The following is a 14,477-nucleotide window of genomic DNA, read 5'->3' as shown; positions in this document are numbered from 1 at the left end:
CTTCCATGTGATCTTTTCCTTACTTTAGCTGTTTTAAAACTGAAAATAGCAGTCGTTTTATAAAATACCAGATATTTCTGACCTTTGTGCTGACATTATGGCCTAGAAATTCGAACCTTTTGCGCGGCCGTTGAGGCTGGTTTTGAAGAAAAAATGGTGGCCATCTTGCTTCCACCCACTTCCAGTGCAAAACGTGTCAGCCGCCATATTAGAAACATAGGCCTAGAAATTGGGTATAGCCCCGCTTGGGGCGTTAGAATTGGCGCAGCGCAAAGTTTATAGCCAGACGCAACTTATCGCCACCTGGCGCGATATTGGGTTGCATCGCCCCTAAAGGTGATTGAGGCGCGAATTCAGACATTACACGAGACTCCTAAGGCGCTAAACTTCCGGCGCAACCCAATATCGGAGCGGACGGGCGCAGCGCAGGTGCTCTCAATTACCGATGACCACGAGACTTCCAGGCGCCGGCCAGCTCTTAAAGGGGTGGGTCAGTCAGCTTCAGCATCCACACTCTGCGCCTTGCAGGCCTCAGAATCGTCGCAGGCCCTTCTCTGGTGCTAAAATCATGGACCAGATGGAGAAGGTGAGACAGAGAGCAGAGCGCTTCACCAATGAGGCTCTGGAGCAATTGGTGGCCGCAGTGGAGCGCCGGCGAGATGTTGTCTACCCAGACAATGGCAGGAGGCCGAATCATAAGGACTACCGACGAGCTTGGAGGGATGTATGCCAGAGGGTCAACTCTACCAGCATGGTGACCAGGAGCCCTTTCCAATGCAGAAAGAAATTCAACGACCTCACTCGGGTCGTGAGGGTGGGTGTTGTTTCTGCAAACTTCTGCATCCCTTCATTTGCACCTGACTTTATGGCTACAGGGTGGCCTGTGCCCCATTGGCCATTTGCCAGCAAGCACCCATGGCCCTTTCTGGGCACACACATGCACATTTGACTCAAGGCATCATGTAAGGGCTCTTGCACCATGGGGGGCATGAGATGATCACTCAGGGCATCAGGTAACATAACTTCCCCTCCTTTCCCCTGCAGTCCAAGCTGGCGAGGATTGGCAAAGACCAGCTTCGCACCGGTGGAGGACCTCCACAAGTGGTCACTCTGACGGATCTCGAGGAGAGAGTCCACCAGATTCTTGGAGGACGTCTGAGTGGTCCTGTAACCACTGCAGCTGCCGACCCCATTGTCGACAGTGATGGTAAGGTTCTCACCTTTTACAACTGTCTCCTTCCACTTGTTCCCCCCGCCAGCATGCTTGCTCACTGTGGACCCATGTCATAGCCTTGCCGCAACCTGGCATCCCTTGCTGTAAGCTGTCCTTTTGCTAAAGCCACTCTTCCACCTACCTGCTTTCAGATGCTGCATCACCAGCTCGGGAGCCGAGCCCTCAAGCTGCCAGTGCCAGTGCCTCCAAAGGCTCAATGAGAAAAGTACTGTCCAACAGAAGGTCAGCAACTCTCTCCAGCAATGATCAGAATGGCCAGCCCAAATGGCTGCAGCTTTTATTCTAGTGCTGTCCCCTTTAAATAGCGCTCCCCGAGTCCGAGAAGGGCCTGGGAATGCTCCATCCAACTGTCACTAATAGCGCCAGGCGGAAAGGTTGCGGGCGCTACCGAATATCCGGTCTGGGGCGCCAAAAAGGCGTTGCACACTGAAATGACGTCATGATCTGCCTGCGCCCGCGGGCGCGTGCAAAGAGTTAGCGCCGGCGCTAAAAGGATACTCAATATGGGAGGTGGCGCTATATTCACTGTGCCCGCCCAAAAATTGGGTAACGCCCCAATTCTCGGGCTCTTTAGGCGCTAATCGCTGGCGCTACCAACCGAATTTCTAGGCCATAGAAACATAGAAGATAGGAGCAGGAGTAGGCCATTTGGCCCCTCGAGCCTGCTCCGCCATTCAATGAGATCATGGCTGATCATCCAAATTCAGTACCCTGTCCCTGCTTTCTCCCCATATCCCTTAATCACTTTAGCCTTAAGAAATATATCTAACTCCTTCTTGAATATATTTAATGAATTGGCCTCAACTGCCTTTTGTGGTAGAGAATTCCACAGGTTCACCACTCTCTGGGTGTAGAAATTCCTCCTCATCTCTGTCCTAAATGGCTTACCCCTTATCTTTAGACTGTGACCCCTGGTTCTGGACTCCCCGCCATTGGGAACATCCTTCCTACATCCAGTCTGTCTAGTCCTGTTAGAATTTTATAAGTTTCAATGAGATCCCCTCTCATTCTTCTAAACTCCAGCGAATATAAACCTAATCGACCCAATCTCTCCTCATACGTCATTCCTACCATCAGTCTGGTGAATCTTCGCTGCACTCCCTCCATGGCAAGAACATAAGAACATAAGAACATAAGAAATAGGAGCAGGAGTAGGCCAATCGGCCCCTCGAGCCTGCTCCGCCATTCAATAAGATCATGGCTGATCTGATCCTAACCGCCAATCCACTATCACAGAACCATCTCCTGAATCTAACAGAATTAGACACACGAAATAGGAGCAGGATCAGGCTACACGGCCCCTGGGCCCGCTCCGCTACCCACAGGGCCATGACCGATCCGAACCTAAACACATGTCCAAATTCCTGCCCGCTCCCCTTTACTTCTAGGAAACTGTCTATTTCTGTTTTAAATTTATGTAACGATGTAGCTTCTACAGCTTTTTGGGGCAGCATATTCCATGGACCTACCACCCTCGGAGTGAAGTAGTTCCTCCTCATCTCAGTTTTGAAAGAGCAGCCCCTTATTCTAAGACTATGCCCCCTAGTTCTAGTTTCACCCATCATCGGGAACATCTTCCCCGCATCCACCCGATCCAACCCCTTCACAATCTTATATGTTTCAATAAGATCGCCTCTCATTCTTCTGAACCAAAGATGTGTGGGTTAGGTTGATTGGCTATGATAAATTGACCCTTAGTGTTAGGGGGATTAAATACGTGGGGTTACGGGAATAGGGTGGGATATGTGTTGGTGTAGGGGTTACGGGGATCGGGTGGGATATGTGTGGGTGCAGGCTCGATGGGCCGAAATGGCCTCTATCTGCACTGTGGGGTTTCTGTGATTTCTGTGATTTCTGTGAACTTCAATGAGTAGAGTCCCAATCTACTCAACCTCTCCTCATATGTCCATCCCCTCATCCCCGGGATTAACCGAGTGAACCTTCTTTGTACTGACTCGAGAGCAAGTATGTCCTTTCTTAAGTATGGACAGCAAAACTGTACGCAGTATTCCAGGTGCGGTCTCACCAATACCTTGTACAACTGAAGCAATACCTCCCTATTTTTATATTCTATCCCCCTAGCAATGAAAGCCAACATTCCATTGGCCTTCTTAATCACTTGCTGCACCTGCATACTAACCTTTTGAGTTTCGTGCACCAGGACCCCCAGATTCCTTTTTACTTCAGTACTTTCCAGTTTCTTGCCATTAAGATAATAACTTGCTCTACGATTTTTCCTGCCAAAGTGCATAACCTCACACTTTCCAGTATTGTATTCCATCTGCCAAATCTCTGCCCACTTACTTAGCCTGTCTATGTCCCCTTGCGGGTTTTTTATGTCCTCCTCACTAACTACTTTCCCTCCCATCTTAGTATCATCTGCAAGCTTTGATATGTTACACTCGGTCCCCTCCTCCAAATCGTTAATATAGATTGTAAAGAGTTGGGGACCCAGCACTGACCCCTGCGGAACACCACTAGTTACTGATTGCCAGTCTGAGAATGAACCATTTATCCCAACTCTCTGCCTTCTGTTAGATAGCCAATCTTCTATCCATGCCAGAATATTACCCCCAATCCCATGATTATTTATCTTAAGCAATAATCTTTTGTGTGGCACCTTGTCAAATGCCTTTTGGAAGTCTAAATACACTACGTCCACTGGTTCCCCTTTATCCACCCTATATGTTACTTCCTCAAAGAACTCCAGCAAATTTGTCAAACATGACTTCCCCTTCATAAAACCATGCTGACTTTGTCCTATTAAATTGTGATTATCCAAATGTCCTGTTACTGTCTCCTTAATAATGGACTCCAAAATTTTACCTACCACAGATGTTAGGCTAACCGGTCTATAGTTTCCAGCCTTCTGTCTACTGCCCTTTTTAAATAAGGGTGTTACATTAGCAGTTTTCCAGTCTGCCGGGACCTTTGCCGAGTCCAGGGAGTTTTGGAAAATTATTACCAATGCATCCACAATCCCTACCACCACTTCCCTCAAGACCCTAGGATGTAAGCCATCAGGTCCAGGCGATTTATCCGCCTTGAGTCCCATTATTTTACCGAGTACTGTTGTGTATGTAATATGTGTGCTACTTTGAACCTATGGACAGGACTGCACTACTTGTAGGGCGTAGTGATACGCAGTACCACTCCTGGCCATAGGGGTATAAATAGTACTGTGGGTACTGATCTCCCCTCAGTTCCCGCCTGTGGGCATGAAGTAAAGACCTACGTATAGTCCCTACCTCCAACCAGTAAAGACCTGTTTTATTGTTACTGATTAAGTCTGAGTATTAATTACTTGAACAACTCACAGATTTAACACTGGCGACGAGTCTGATTCGGACCCTGCGGCAGTCACTCCACGGCAGCTTCGTCCACAGCCAGGACGTTGCAGAGAGGTTTCCACCCTCTCCACCCCACTGGAAGACATCCTGACCTCGGAGCCTCCATCGGCGACCGTCAGCTTCTTCTCCAGCTTGGTGGTGGGTAAGCCGTTGTCTGAGCCGGGCAGCGACGCGACAGACAGTCGACCGCGTTGGCCGCACGAACGGGGCTGGGGGAGCTGGAGGAATAGGGCGCGAGAGCCGCTTCGAGCGGGAGGCGTTTCAACAGAGTGATCGCATCTCTGATAAGAGCCGAGAGCCGCTTCGCGATCCAGCGATCGCATCCGCTGATAAGGGCCGCACTCGGGCGATCGCGGCGAAGATAAGGGCCGCACTCGGGGGCTGAAGGGAGACGGCGTTGGGGGACGGGTGAAGACCGCCAAGCGCGGGAAAACCGCCATTTTGTGGGTGGAGGACGACGGCAAGAGCGGGAAGCCGCCATCTTGGATAGCAGTAAAAAAAAAAAAATCTGAGAAATTGCAAATCTACAATGCCTAAACACGGGAATATTAGCACCTTTGATAGTGACCTCGAAGATTGGGCCATATATGTTGAAAGAGTAAAAAATTATTGTAAGGCCAATAAAATTCGTGACCAAGATAAAGCTCTAACATTATTAAATTTAATGGGTGCGAAGACATACGGGCAATTGAAACACCTGTTATCACCAGATGAACCGGCGGATAAGACGTTCGATGAGATTGTTACTGTCCTGAAAGATCATCTAAACCCCACGCCGCTGATGCTAGCGGAACGATTTAAATTTTACGACAGAAGGCAGCTACAGCATGAAAGCAATGCTGATTATTTGCTGGAATTGCGTAAATTAGCGAAATATTGCCAGTTTGGAACGGGACTGACAGAGGCACTTCGAGACAAATTTGTGTGTGGTTTATTTAAACAGGATACACTAAAGCGACTGCTCGAGGAGAATGAGCTGACGCTTGAGAAGGCGGTCACTATGGCAGCAGCACACGAAGCCGCAGCGAGAGGCACGGCAGTAATGCAGCTACGGTCACCGGAGCTCAGTGCACACAAATTGGGTGTGAGTTCTGGCAAATGTTATCGTTGTGGAAAGACAACGCATGATCAGAACCAGTGTTGGTTTAAAAACCAAGAATGTAGAACTTGTGGTAGGCTTGGACATATAGCTAGAGTATGCAGGTCAGGGAAGAAGACCAGCAACAAGAAGTCACCGCAAGGAAAATACGCAAAGGTACACAAGGTGACCGAACAGGAGTCCGATTCAGACGCTAGCAGTAATGAACTGGCTAGCTTAAGCTGTAATGAACTGGCTAGCTTAAGAGTACTCAACGCTGGTAAGGGTGCAGACCTCCAGACAATTTGGGTCACTCTTCAGATAGAAGGAGTCCAAGTAAAACTGGAATTGGACACTGGATCGGCATTGACGGTCATAAATAAGAAAGATTACGGAAAGTTATTCCAACATATTCCCCTACAGGATACGGGGATTATATTGAAAACATACACGGGGCAAAGAGTGTACCCCATCGGGAAAATAGAGGTTGCAGTGGTCCACAAGGGCGAAGACAGTCAAATAATGGACTTATATGTGATATCTGAAGGAGGTCCTCCACTACTAGGACGGGAGTGGATTAGGAAAATGAATATGGACTGGCATTTCCTACAAACAATAACGAGTGAGAACTCGGTGAAGATAGTCGGCCCAGACTCTGGAACGGATGATGGTAAGCCCAACTCAGGTGCAAAAGACAAAGTTTCAGCACAGAATTCCACTGAGCAACAACAACATAGTTTAACTGTGGATTCTGAGTCTGGCAAGTCTACTGATGTGCCCATTTCTGAGGGACACCGGGCTCGAACTCAACTCCATTTCAAACTACAACAGCAATTAGAACAAATGCTTCGCCGTTGTGAGCAAGAGTTGAATGCAACGAAAGAGTTCTTTGATATAGAGTTGGAGAATCTGGAAAGACAACAGAAGCAGCTGATGGAGAAAATGGAGCAGGAGCACACAAAACGTCTGATGTCAGAGGAGTTAACGGTCAGCCAACTCCTGCATATGCTGAAGGACAGGACTCTGAAATGGGAAAAACTTGAACACGAACTTCAATATTCAAACGAAAGGGGTTCGGAGCTCTCAAAGGTTATTGGAAGAGCTGAGGTGGCAACACAGACTGAGATGACTGCAACAGAGCAGCCCTTGGATGCCAAAAGTACGCTGACTCACGTCAACGTAGAACAACAGACCGCTGAAACAGCTGCTCCGGTAGAGGGATTGAATAGTCCGATCAATCAATCTCCAAAAGAAGTTGTAGTAAAATCTCAAATGAGGTCATTAGTAAACGACTTGCTGAAAGCCCAGAAAAAGCTGGATGAAGAGGTACGCATGAAGAAGTCTCTTCAGGAAAGCTGTCTGGACTTGGAACAAAAGCTGGCTAACGCCCAGCTGGGTATGGAGGAAATAGAAGACCCTCTCGCTGGCCTAGATCAGGACGACACCGAATATTACTATGTCCTGTCCTGCCCAACTTGTAACTTCGACTCCCACCATACAGAAATCATGGAGGAGCACCGAAAGTCTATGGAACATCGGGAGAAGGTGGCTCTACTACGGAAAAAGGAGGGAGAGAAGGAGGAACTGCGCATGCAGCTGGCAGCTGACAGTGGAGCCCAGAGAGTCTCCATGAAGCAGAAAAGGAAAAGTCGAAACAGAAGATGACCCATCTGAACCATTATTACCTCTACCAGATCACACACGTGGTCCCTCCGAACGGAGCCAATTCAGTTCGGAAGTTCAAACTGTTAAATCCATGGAAGGACTATTGAATGAGTCACTCCAGCAACGTGAACCGACTACACCACAGAGATTGAATCTGTGAACTGTTTTCCGCAGAGACTGAATCTGTGATCTGTTTTGACATGAAGTTATCTATGTATCTATGTTATTCTGTTATGTAAACCTGAAGTTATATATGTATATATGTTATTACGTTATGTTAAATGGGGAGATGACTGTAAAGCTAGGAAGGGAGGAATGTTGTGTATGTAATATGTGTGCTACTTTGAACCTATGGACAGGACTGCACTACTTGTAGGGCGTAGTGATACGCAGTACCACTCCTGGCCATAGGGGTATAAATAGTACTGTGGGTACTGATCTCCCCTCAGTTCCCGCCTGTGGGCATGAAGTAAAGACCTACGTATAGTCCCTACCTCCAACCAGTAAAGACCTGTTTTATTGTTACTGATTAAGTCTGAGTATTAATTACTTGAACAACTCACAGATTTAACAAGTACCACTTCCTTAGTGATTTTGATCGTGTTTAGCTCCTCCCCCCCTTTAGCCCCCTGTTTGTCCAGTGTTGGGATATTCTTAGTGTCTTCTACTGTAAAGACTGATATAAAATATTCATTCAGTGTTTTTGCCATCTCCATATTTCCCACCATTAATTTCCCGGTCTCATCCTCTAAGGGACCAACATTTACTTTAGCCACCCTTTTTCTTTTTATATAACTATAAAAACTCTTACTATCTGTTTTTATATTTTTTGCTAATTTACTTTCATAATCTATCTTCCCTTTCTTAATCAATCTTTTTGTTATTTTTTGCTGTCTTTTAAAGTTTTCCCAATCCTCTATCCTCCCACTCGATTTGGCTACCTTATATGCCCTTGTTTTTAGTTGAACACTATCCTTAATTTCTTTACTTAGCCACGGATGGCTGTCTTTTCTTTTACACCCTTTTCTTCTCAGTGGAATATATTTTTTTTGGAAGTTGTAAATAACTCCTTAAATGTACACCACTGATCATGTATCGTCTTACCCTTTAATCTATTTTCCCAATTCACTCTACTCAATTCCGCTCTCATACCTTCATAGTCTCCTTTATTCAAGCTTAGCATGCTTGTTTGAGATCCAACCTTCTCACCCTCTAATTGAATATGGAATTCAACCATGTTATGGTCACTCATTCCAAGGGGATCCTTTACTAGGACATTTTTAATTAATCCTGTCTCGTTACACAGGACCAGATCTAAGGTTGCTTGCCCCCTGGTCGGTTCCGTTACATACTGCTCAAGAAACCCATCCCTAATACACTCAATGAACTCATCCTCAAGGCAGCCCTGCCCAATTTGATTTGTCCAATTAATATGATAGTTAAAATCCCCCATAATCATAGATGTTCCCTTATTACAAGCCTCAACTATTTCCTGATTGATACTCCATCCAACAGAGTTACCACTGTTCGGAGGCCTATAGATTATGCCCACTAGTGTTTTTTTCCCCTTATTATTCCTTACCTCCACCCAAACTGTTTCATTATCCTGATCTTTTGACCCAATATCATTTCTCTGTATTACAGTGATTCCTTCCTTTATTAACATAGCCACCCCACCTCCCCTTCCTTCCTGCCTGTCCTTCCTGATCGTTAAATAACCTGGTATGTTTAATTCCCAGGCATTGTCACCCTGCAGCCATGTTTTTGTAATGGCCACAAGATCATACCCATATGTAGTTATTTGTGCCATTAACTCGTCTATTTTGTTACGAATGCTACGTGCATTCAGATAGAGAACTTTCAAAGATGTTTTGTGACACTTAGTTCCTGCTTTTGCCCTTTTTATTACTTTACCTTTTACTCCATACCTTCTGCCCCTTCCTGACATGTTCTGGTTTTTAATTTCCCCACTGCTACCTAAGTCTATGACCTTCTCTGTTGTCATTTTTATTATTTGCTCTGTAGGAACCTCCCCCCCACTAGTTAGTTTAAAGCCCTCTCTACAGCCCTAGGTATATGATCCGCCAGGACTCTAGTCCTAGCACTGGCCAAGTGAAGCCTGTCCCAACGGAACAGCTCCCTCCTGCCCCAGTACTGGTGCCAGTGCCCCAGGAAGCAAAACCCATTTCTCCCACACCAGTCTTTGAGCCACGCATTTAACTCTCTAATTTTATTTGTCCTAGCCAAATTCGCTCGTGGCTCAGGTAATAATCCAGAGATTATTACCCTTGTGGTTCTGCTTTTTAATTTGGCCCCTAGCTGCTCAAACTCCCTCAGCAGAACCTCCTTCCTTGTCCTATCTATGTCATTGGTACCAACATGGACCACGACAACTGGATCCTCCCCCTCCCACTCCAAGTTTCTCTCCAGTCCAGAGGAGATGTCCTTAACCCTGGCACCGGGCAGGCAACACAGCCTTCGGGACTCTCGCTCTCGGCTGCAAAGAACTCTATCTATCCCCCTAACGATACTATCCCCTACCACATCCTTCCTCAGATAAGGCGACCAAAACTGCACACAATACTCAAGGTGTGGTGTCACCAAGGCCCTGTAAAACTGCAGCAAGACATCCTTGCTCCTGTACTCGAATCCTCTCGCTATGAAGGCCAACATACCATTTGCCTTCTTAACCGCCTGCTGCACCTGCATGCTTACCTTCAGTGACTGGTGCACAAGGACACCCAGGTCTCATTGCACTTCCCCATTTCCCAATCTATTGTCATTCAGATAATAATCTGCCTTCCTGTTTTTGCTACCAAAGTGGATAACCTCGCATTTATCCACATTATACTGCATCTGCCATGCATCTGCCCAATCACCCAATCTGTCCAAATCATACTGGAGTTTCTCGGCATCCTCCTCACAGCACACACGCCCACCCAGCTTTGTGTCATCTGCAAACTTGGAGATGTTACATCTAGTTCCCTCGTCTAGATCATTAATATATATTGTGAATAGCAGGGGTCCTAGCACCAATCCCTGCGGTACCCCACTAGTCACTGCCTGCCACTTGGAAAAAGACCCGATTATTCCAACTCTTTGGTTCCTATCTGCCAACCAGTTCTCTATCCAAGTCAGTACCTTACCCCCAATCCAATGTGCTTTAAATTTACATGCTAATCTCTTATGCGGGACCTTATTGAAAGCCTGCTGAAAGTCCCAATACACCACATCCACTGGTTCTCCCTTATCTATTCTACCAGTTACATCCTCAAAAAATTCCAGTAGATTAGTCAAGCACGATTTACCTTTTGTAAATCCATGTTGACTTTGTCCGATACCGTCACTGTTTTCCAAGTGCTCTGCTATTACATCTTTTATAATGGACTCTAGCATTTTCCCCACTACCGATGTCAGGCTTACCAGTCTATAATTCCCCGTTTTCTCTCTACCACCTTTTTTGAACAGTGGGGTTACATTAGCTACCTTCCAATCCATGGGTACTGCTCCAGAGTCTATCGAGTTCTGGAAGATGACCAGCAATGCATCTACTATTTATAGGGCCACTTCCTTAAGTACCCTAGGATGTAACTTATCAGGCCCTGGGGATTTATCGGCCTTCAATCCCGTCAATTTCCCTAACACCATTTCCCTACAAATACTGATTTCATTCAGTTCCTCCCTCTCATTAGACCCTATGTTCCCCGACATCTCTGGGAGGTTATTTGTGTCCTCCTTTGTGAAGACAGAACCAAAGTATGTATTTAATTGGTCAGCCATTTCTTTGTTCCCCATTATAAATTCCCCTGATTCTAACTGCAAGGGACCTACGCTTGACTTCACCAATCTTTTTCTCTTGACATATCTATAGAAGCTTTTATAGTTAGTTTTTATGTTCCCTGAAAGCTTACTCTCATACTCTATTTTCCCCCTCTTAATTAATCCTTTTGTCCTCTTTTGCTGAATCCTAAACTGCTCCCAATCCTCAGGTTTGCTACTTTTTCTGGCGAATTTATATGTCCTCTCCTTGGATCTTAAGCTATCCCTAATTTGCCTCGTTAGCCGCGGTTGCGCCACCTTTTTTGTTTTATTTTTATGCCAGACAGGGATGAACAAATTCTGTAGTTCATCCATGTGATCTTTAAATGTTTGCCATTGCCTATCCACCGTCAACCATTTAAGTAACATTCCCCAATCCATCCAAGCCAGCTCGTGCCTCATACCATCTTAGTTTCCTATATTTAAATTCAGGACCCTAGTCTCTGAGTCAACTACTTCACTTTCCATCTTAATGAAGAATTATATTATATTATGATGGCTCCTCCCCAAGGGGCCTCGCACAACAAGATTGCTAATCAATCCTTTCTCATTACATAATACCCAGTCTAAGATGGCCTGATCTCTAGTTGGTTCCTTGACATATTGGTCCAGGAAACCATCCCGTATACACTCCAGGAATTCCTCCTCCACAGTATTGTTACTAATTTGGTTAGCCCAATCTATAGTAGATTAAAGTCACCCATGATAACTGCTGTGCCCTTATTGCACGCATCTCTAATTTCCCGTTTAATGCCATCCCCAACCTCAGCATTACTGTTTGGGGGTCTGTATACAACTCCCACTAACGTTTTCTGCCCCTTGGTATTTCTCTGCTCTACCCATACAGATTCCACATCATCAGAGCTAATATCCTTCCTTACTATTGTGTTAATCTCCTCTTTAACCAGCAATGCTACCCAATCTCCTTTTCCTTTTTGCCTGTCTTTCCTGAATATTGAATACCCCTGGATGTTGAATTCCCAGCCTTGGTCACCCTGGAGCCATGTCTCTGTAATCCCAATTATATCATATCCGTTTACATCTATTTGCGCAGCTAATTCATCCACGATATTACGAATGCTCCTCGCATTAAGACACCAAGCCTTCAGGCTTGTTTTTTTAACATTCTTAGACCTTTTAGATTATTATTTACTGTGGCCATGTTTGATTTAAACCCTTGATTTCTCTGACTGCCACTTTTGCTTTTCTCCTTTCTACCTTTTTCTTCTATCCTTGCTTCCCTTTCCTCTGTCTCCCTGCACAGGTTCCCGACCCCCTGTCATTTTAGTTTAAACCCTCCCCAACAGCACTAGCAAACACTCCCCCAGGACATCAGTCCCGGTGCTGCCCAGGTGCAAACTGTCCAGTTTGTACTGGTCCCACCTCCCCCAGAACCAGTTCCAATGTCCCAGGAATTTGAATCCCTCCCCCTTGCACCATTCCTCTAGCCACGTGTTCATCTGAAATATCCTTCTATTTCTACTCTGACTAGCACGTGGCACTGATAGCAATCCTGAGATTACCACCTTTGAGGTCCTATTTTTTAGTTTACCTCCTAACTTCCTATATTCAGCTTTTAGGACCTCATCCCGGTTTTTACTTATATTGTTGGTACCTTTATGCACCACGACAACTGGCTGTTCACCCGCCCCCTCCAGAATGCCCTGCAGCCACTCCAAGACATCCTTGACCCTTGCACCAGGGAGGCAACATACCATCCTGGAGTCTCGTTTGCGGCCGCAGAAACGTCTATCTATTCCCCTTACAATAGAATCCCCTATCACTATAGCTCTCCTGCTCTTTTTCCTCCCGTCCTGTGCAGCAGAACCACCCACGGTGCCAGGAAGATGGCTGCTGCTGCCTTCCCCCAATAAGCCATCTCCCTCAACAATATCCAAATTGATATATCTGTTTGAGAGGGGGATGGCCACAGGGGACCCCTGCACTACCTGCCTGTGCCTACTACTCTGTCTGGCGGTCACCCATTCCCTTCCTGCCTGTGCAGCCTTTTTCTGTAGTGTGACCAACTGATTAAACCTGATATCCCCGATGTCCTCAGCATCGCGAATGCTCCAGTATGTATCGATTCGCAGCTCCAGCGCCGCAATGCGGTCTGCAGCTGGATACACTTCCCACACACATGGTCGTCAGGGACACAGGAAGTGTCCCTGATTTCCCACATAGCGCAGGAGGAGCATGCCATGGGGCCGAGCTGCCCTGCCATGACTTACCCTTTAATTAATTTAAATTAATTTAAATCAAATCAGTACCACTAATTACACTACAATTAAATGATATACTCAAGGGCCCTTGGTTACTAGCACTCCCTGATACACAACAGGGACCTTAGAAACTATAACCACAAAAATTAAAACCGTCTAAATTTTATAAACTATTAATCTTAACTGTCAAACTATAGATTAGTATAAATACTCACCTGGCCGTACTGTCTGAATCAGCTGCTTCCTCTTGCCCGCATCACTTTTTGAATCGTGATGTGACTCCGGAACGCCACCGTCGGTCTGTGAGATTGGTAAGCCTCTCTCTCCACTCCTGACACTGGCCTCAATCAGTTCCCTCCCCTTGTGCCGACCTCACTTTTGACTTCTGACGTCACTCTTTGAAAATTCTGCCGGTGCTGAGTTGGTACTGCCGCCGCCGCCTCTCCGCTCCACCCAGGTCCGCATTGCCGCCGCTGCTGCTGCTGTGGGGCCTACCTGCACCTCGGGCTCTCTTTATATCGCCGCCGCCGCCTCACCACTCCACTCGGGTCCGCACTGCCGCCACTGCTGTTGCTGTGGGGCCTACCTGCACCTCGGGCTCTTTTTATATCGCCGCCACCACCTTGCCACTCCTCCCAGGTCCACACTGTCGCCGCTGCTGCTGTGGGGCTTACCTGCGCCTCGGGCTCTTTTTATATCGCCGCTGCCGCCTCGCCGCTCCACCCAGGTCTGCACTGCTGCCACTGCTGCTATTGGGCAGGTCGGCAGCGCTGCCGTTGCCTGCACTCAGCGCAAGTACTTCAATTAGCAGGAGCGTGACGTCAATCGGTGTGCAACGCCGAATTGGCACAGGATCATTGATTTTGGATGCCGCCGCTCCTCTTACCACCCTCTCCAAAGCACGCCCATGCGTGCAGCCCTTGACAGCGCGTAGAGCCGCGAGAACGCATCGGTGAGCTAGAAACCGTACAGTAAACAGCTGCTGGGATAACTGGTAACTGTGGAGAGCTCAGACTGCGTAATTGGAGCGAAAACTGCTTCCAATGAGATGCAGCAACTCTCCCCCCCCCCCCCCCCCCGGTCAGTCAAATATTACAGGAAGTTAATAC

General features: G+C 46.8%; 1 protein-coding gene across 2 annotated transcripts in view; it reads left to right on the top strand.

The window, feature by feature from the left end:
- Positions 1 to 14,477, top strand: part of kiaa1614 (KIAA1614 ortholog) — a 203,653-nt gene that overhangs the window by 28,633 nt on the left and 160,543 nt on the right. The gene's annotated exons all lie outside the window — the stretch shown is intronic.

The sequence above is a fragment of the Somniosus microcephalus genome, chromosome 3 (assembly GCF_052327205.1).
Source record: "Somniosus microcephalus isolate GS21.2 chromosome 3, FLI_Smic_1.0, whole genome shotgun sequence".
NCBI classification, from domain to species: Eukaryota; Metazoa; Chordata; class Chondrichthyes; order Squaliformes; family Somniosidae; genus Somniosus; species Somniosus microcephalus.
The sequence above is the reverse complement of the archived record's forward strand: the minus strand, read 5'-3'. Positions and strand labels throughout refer to the sequence as shown.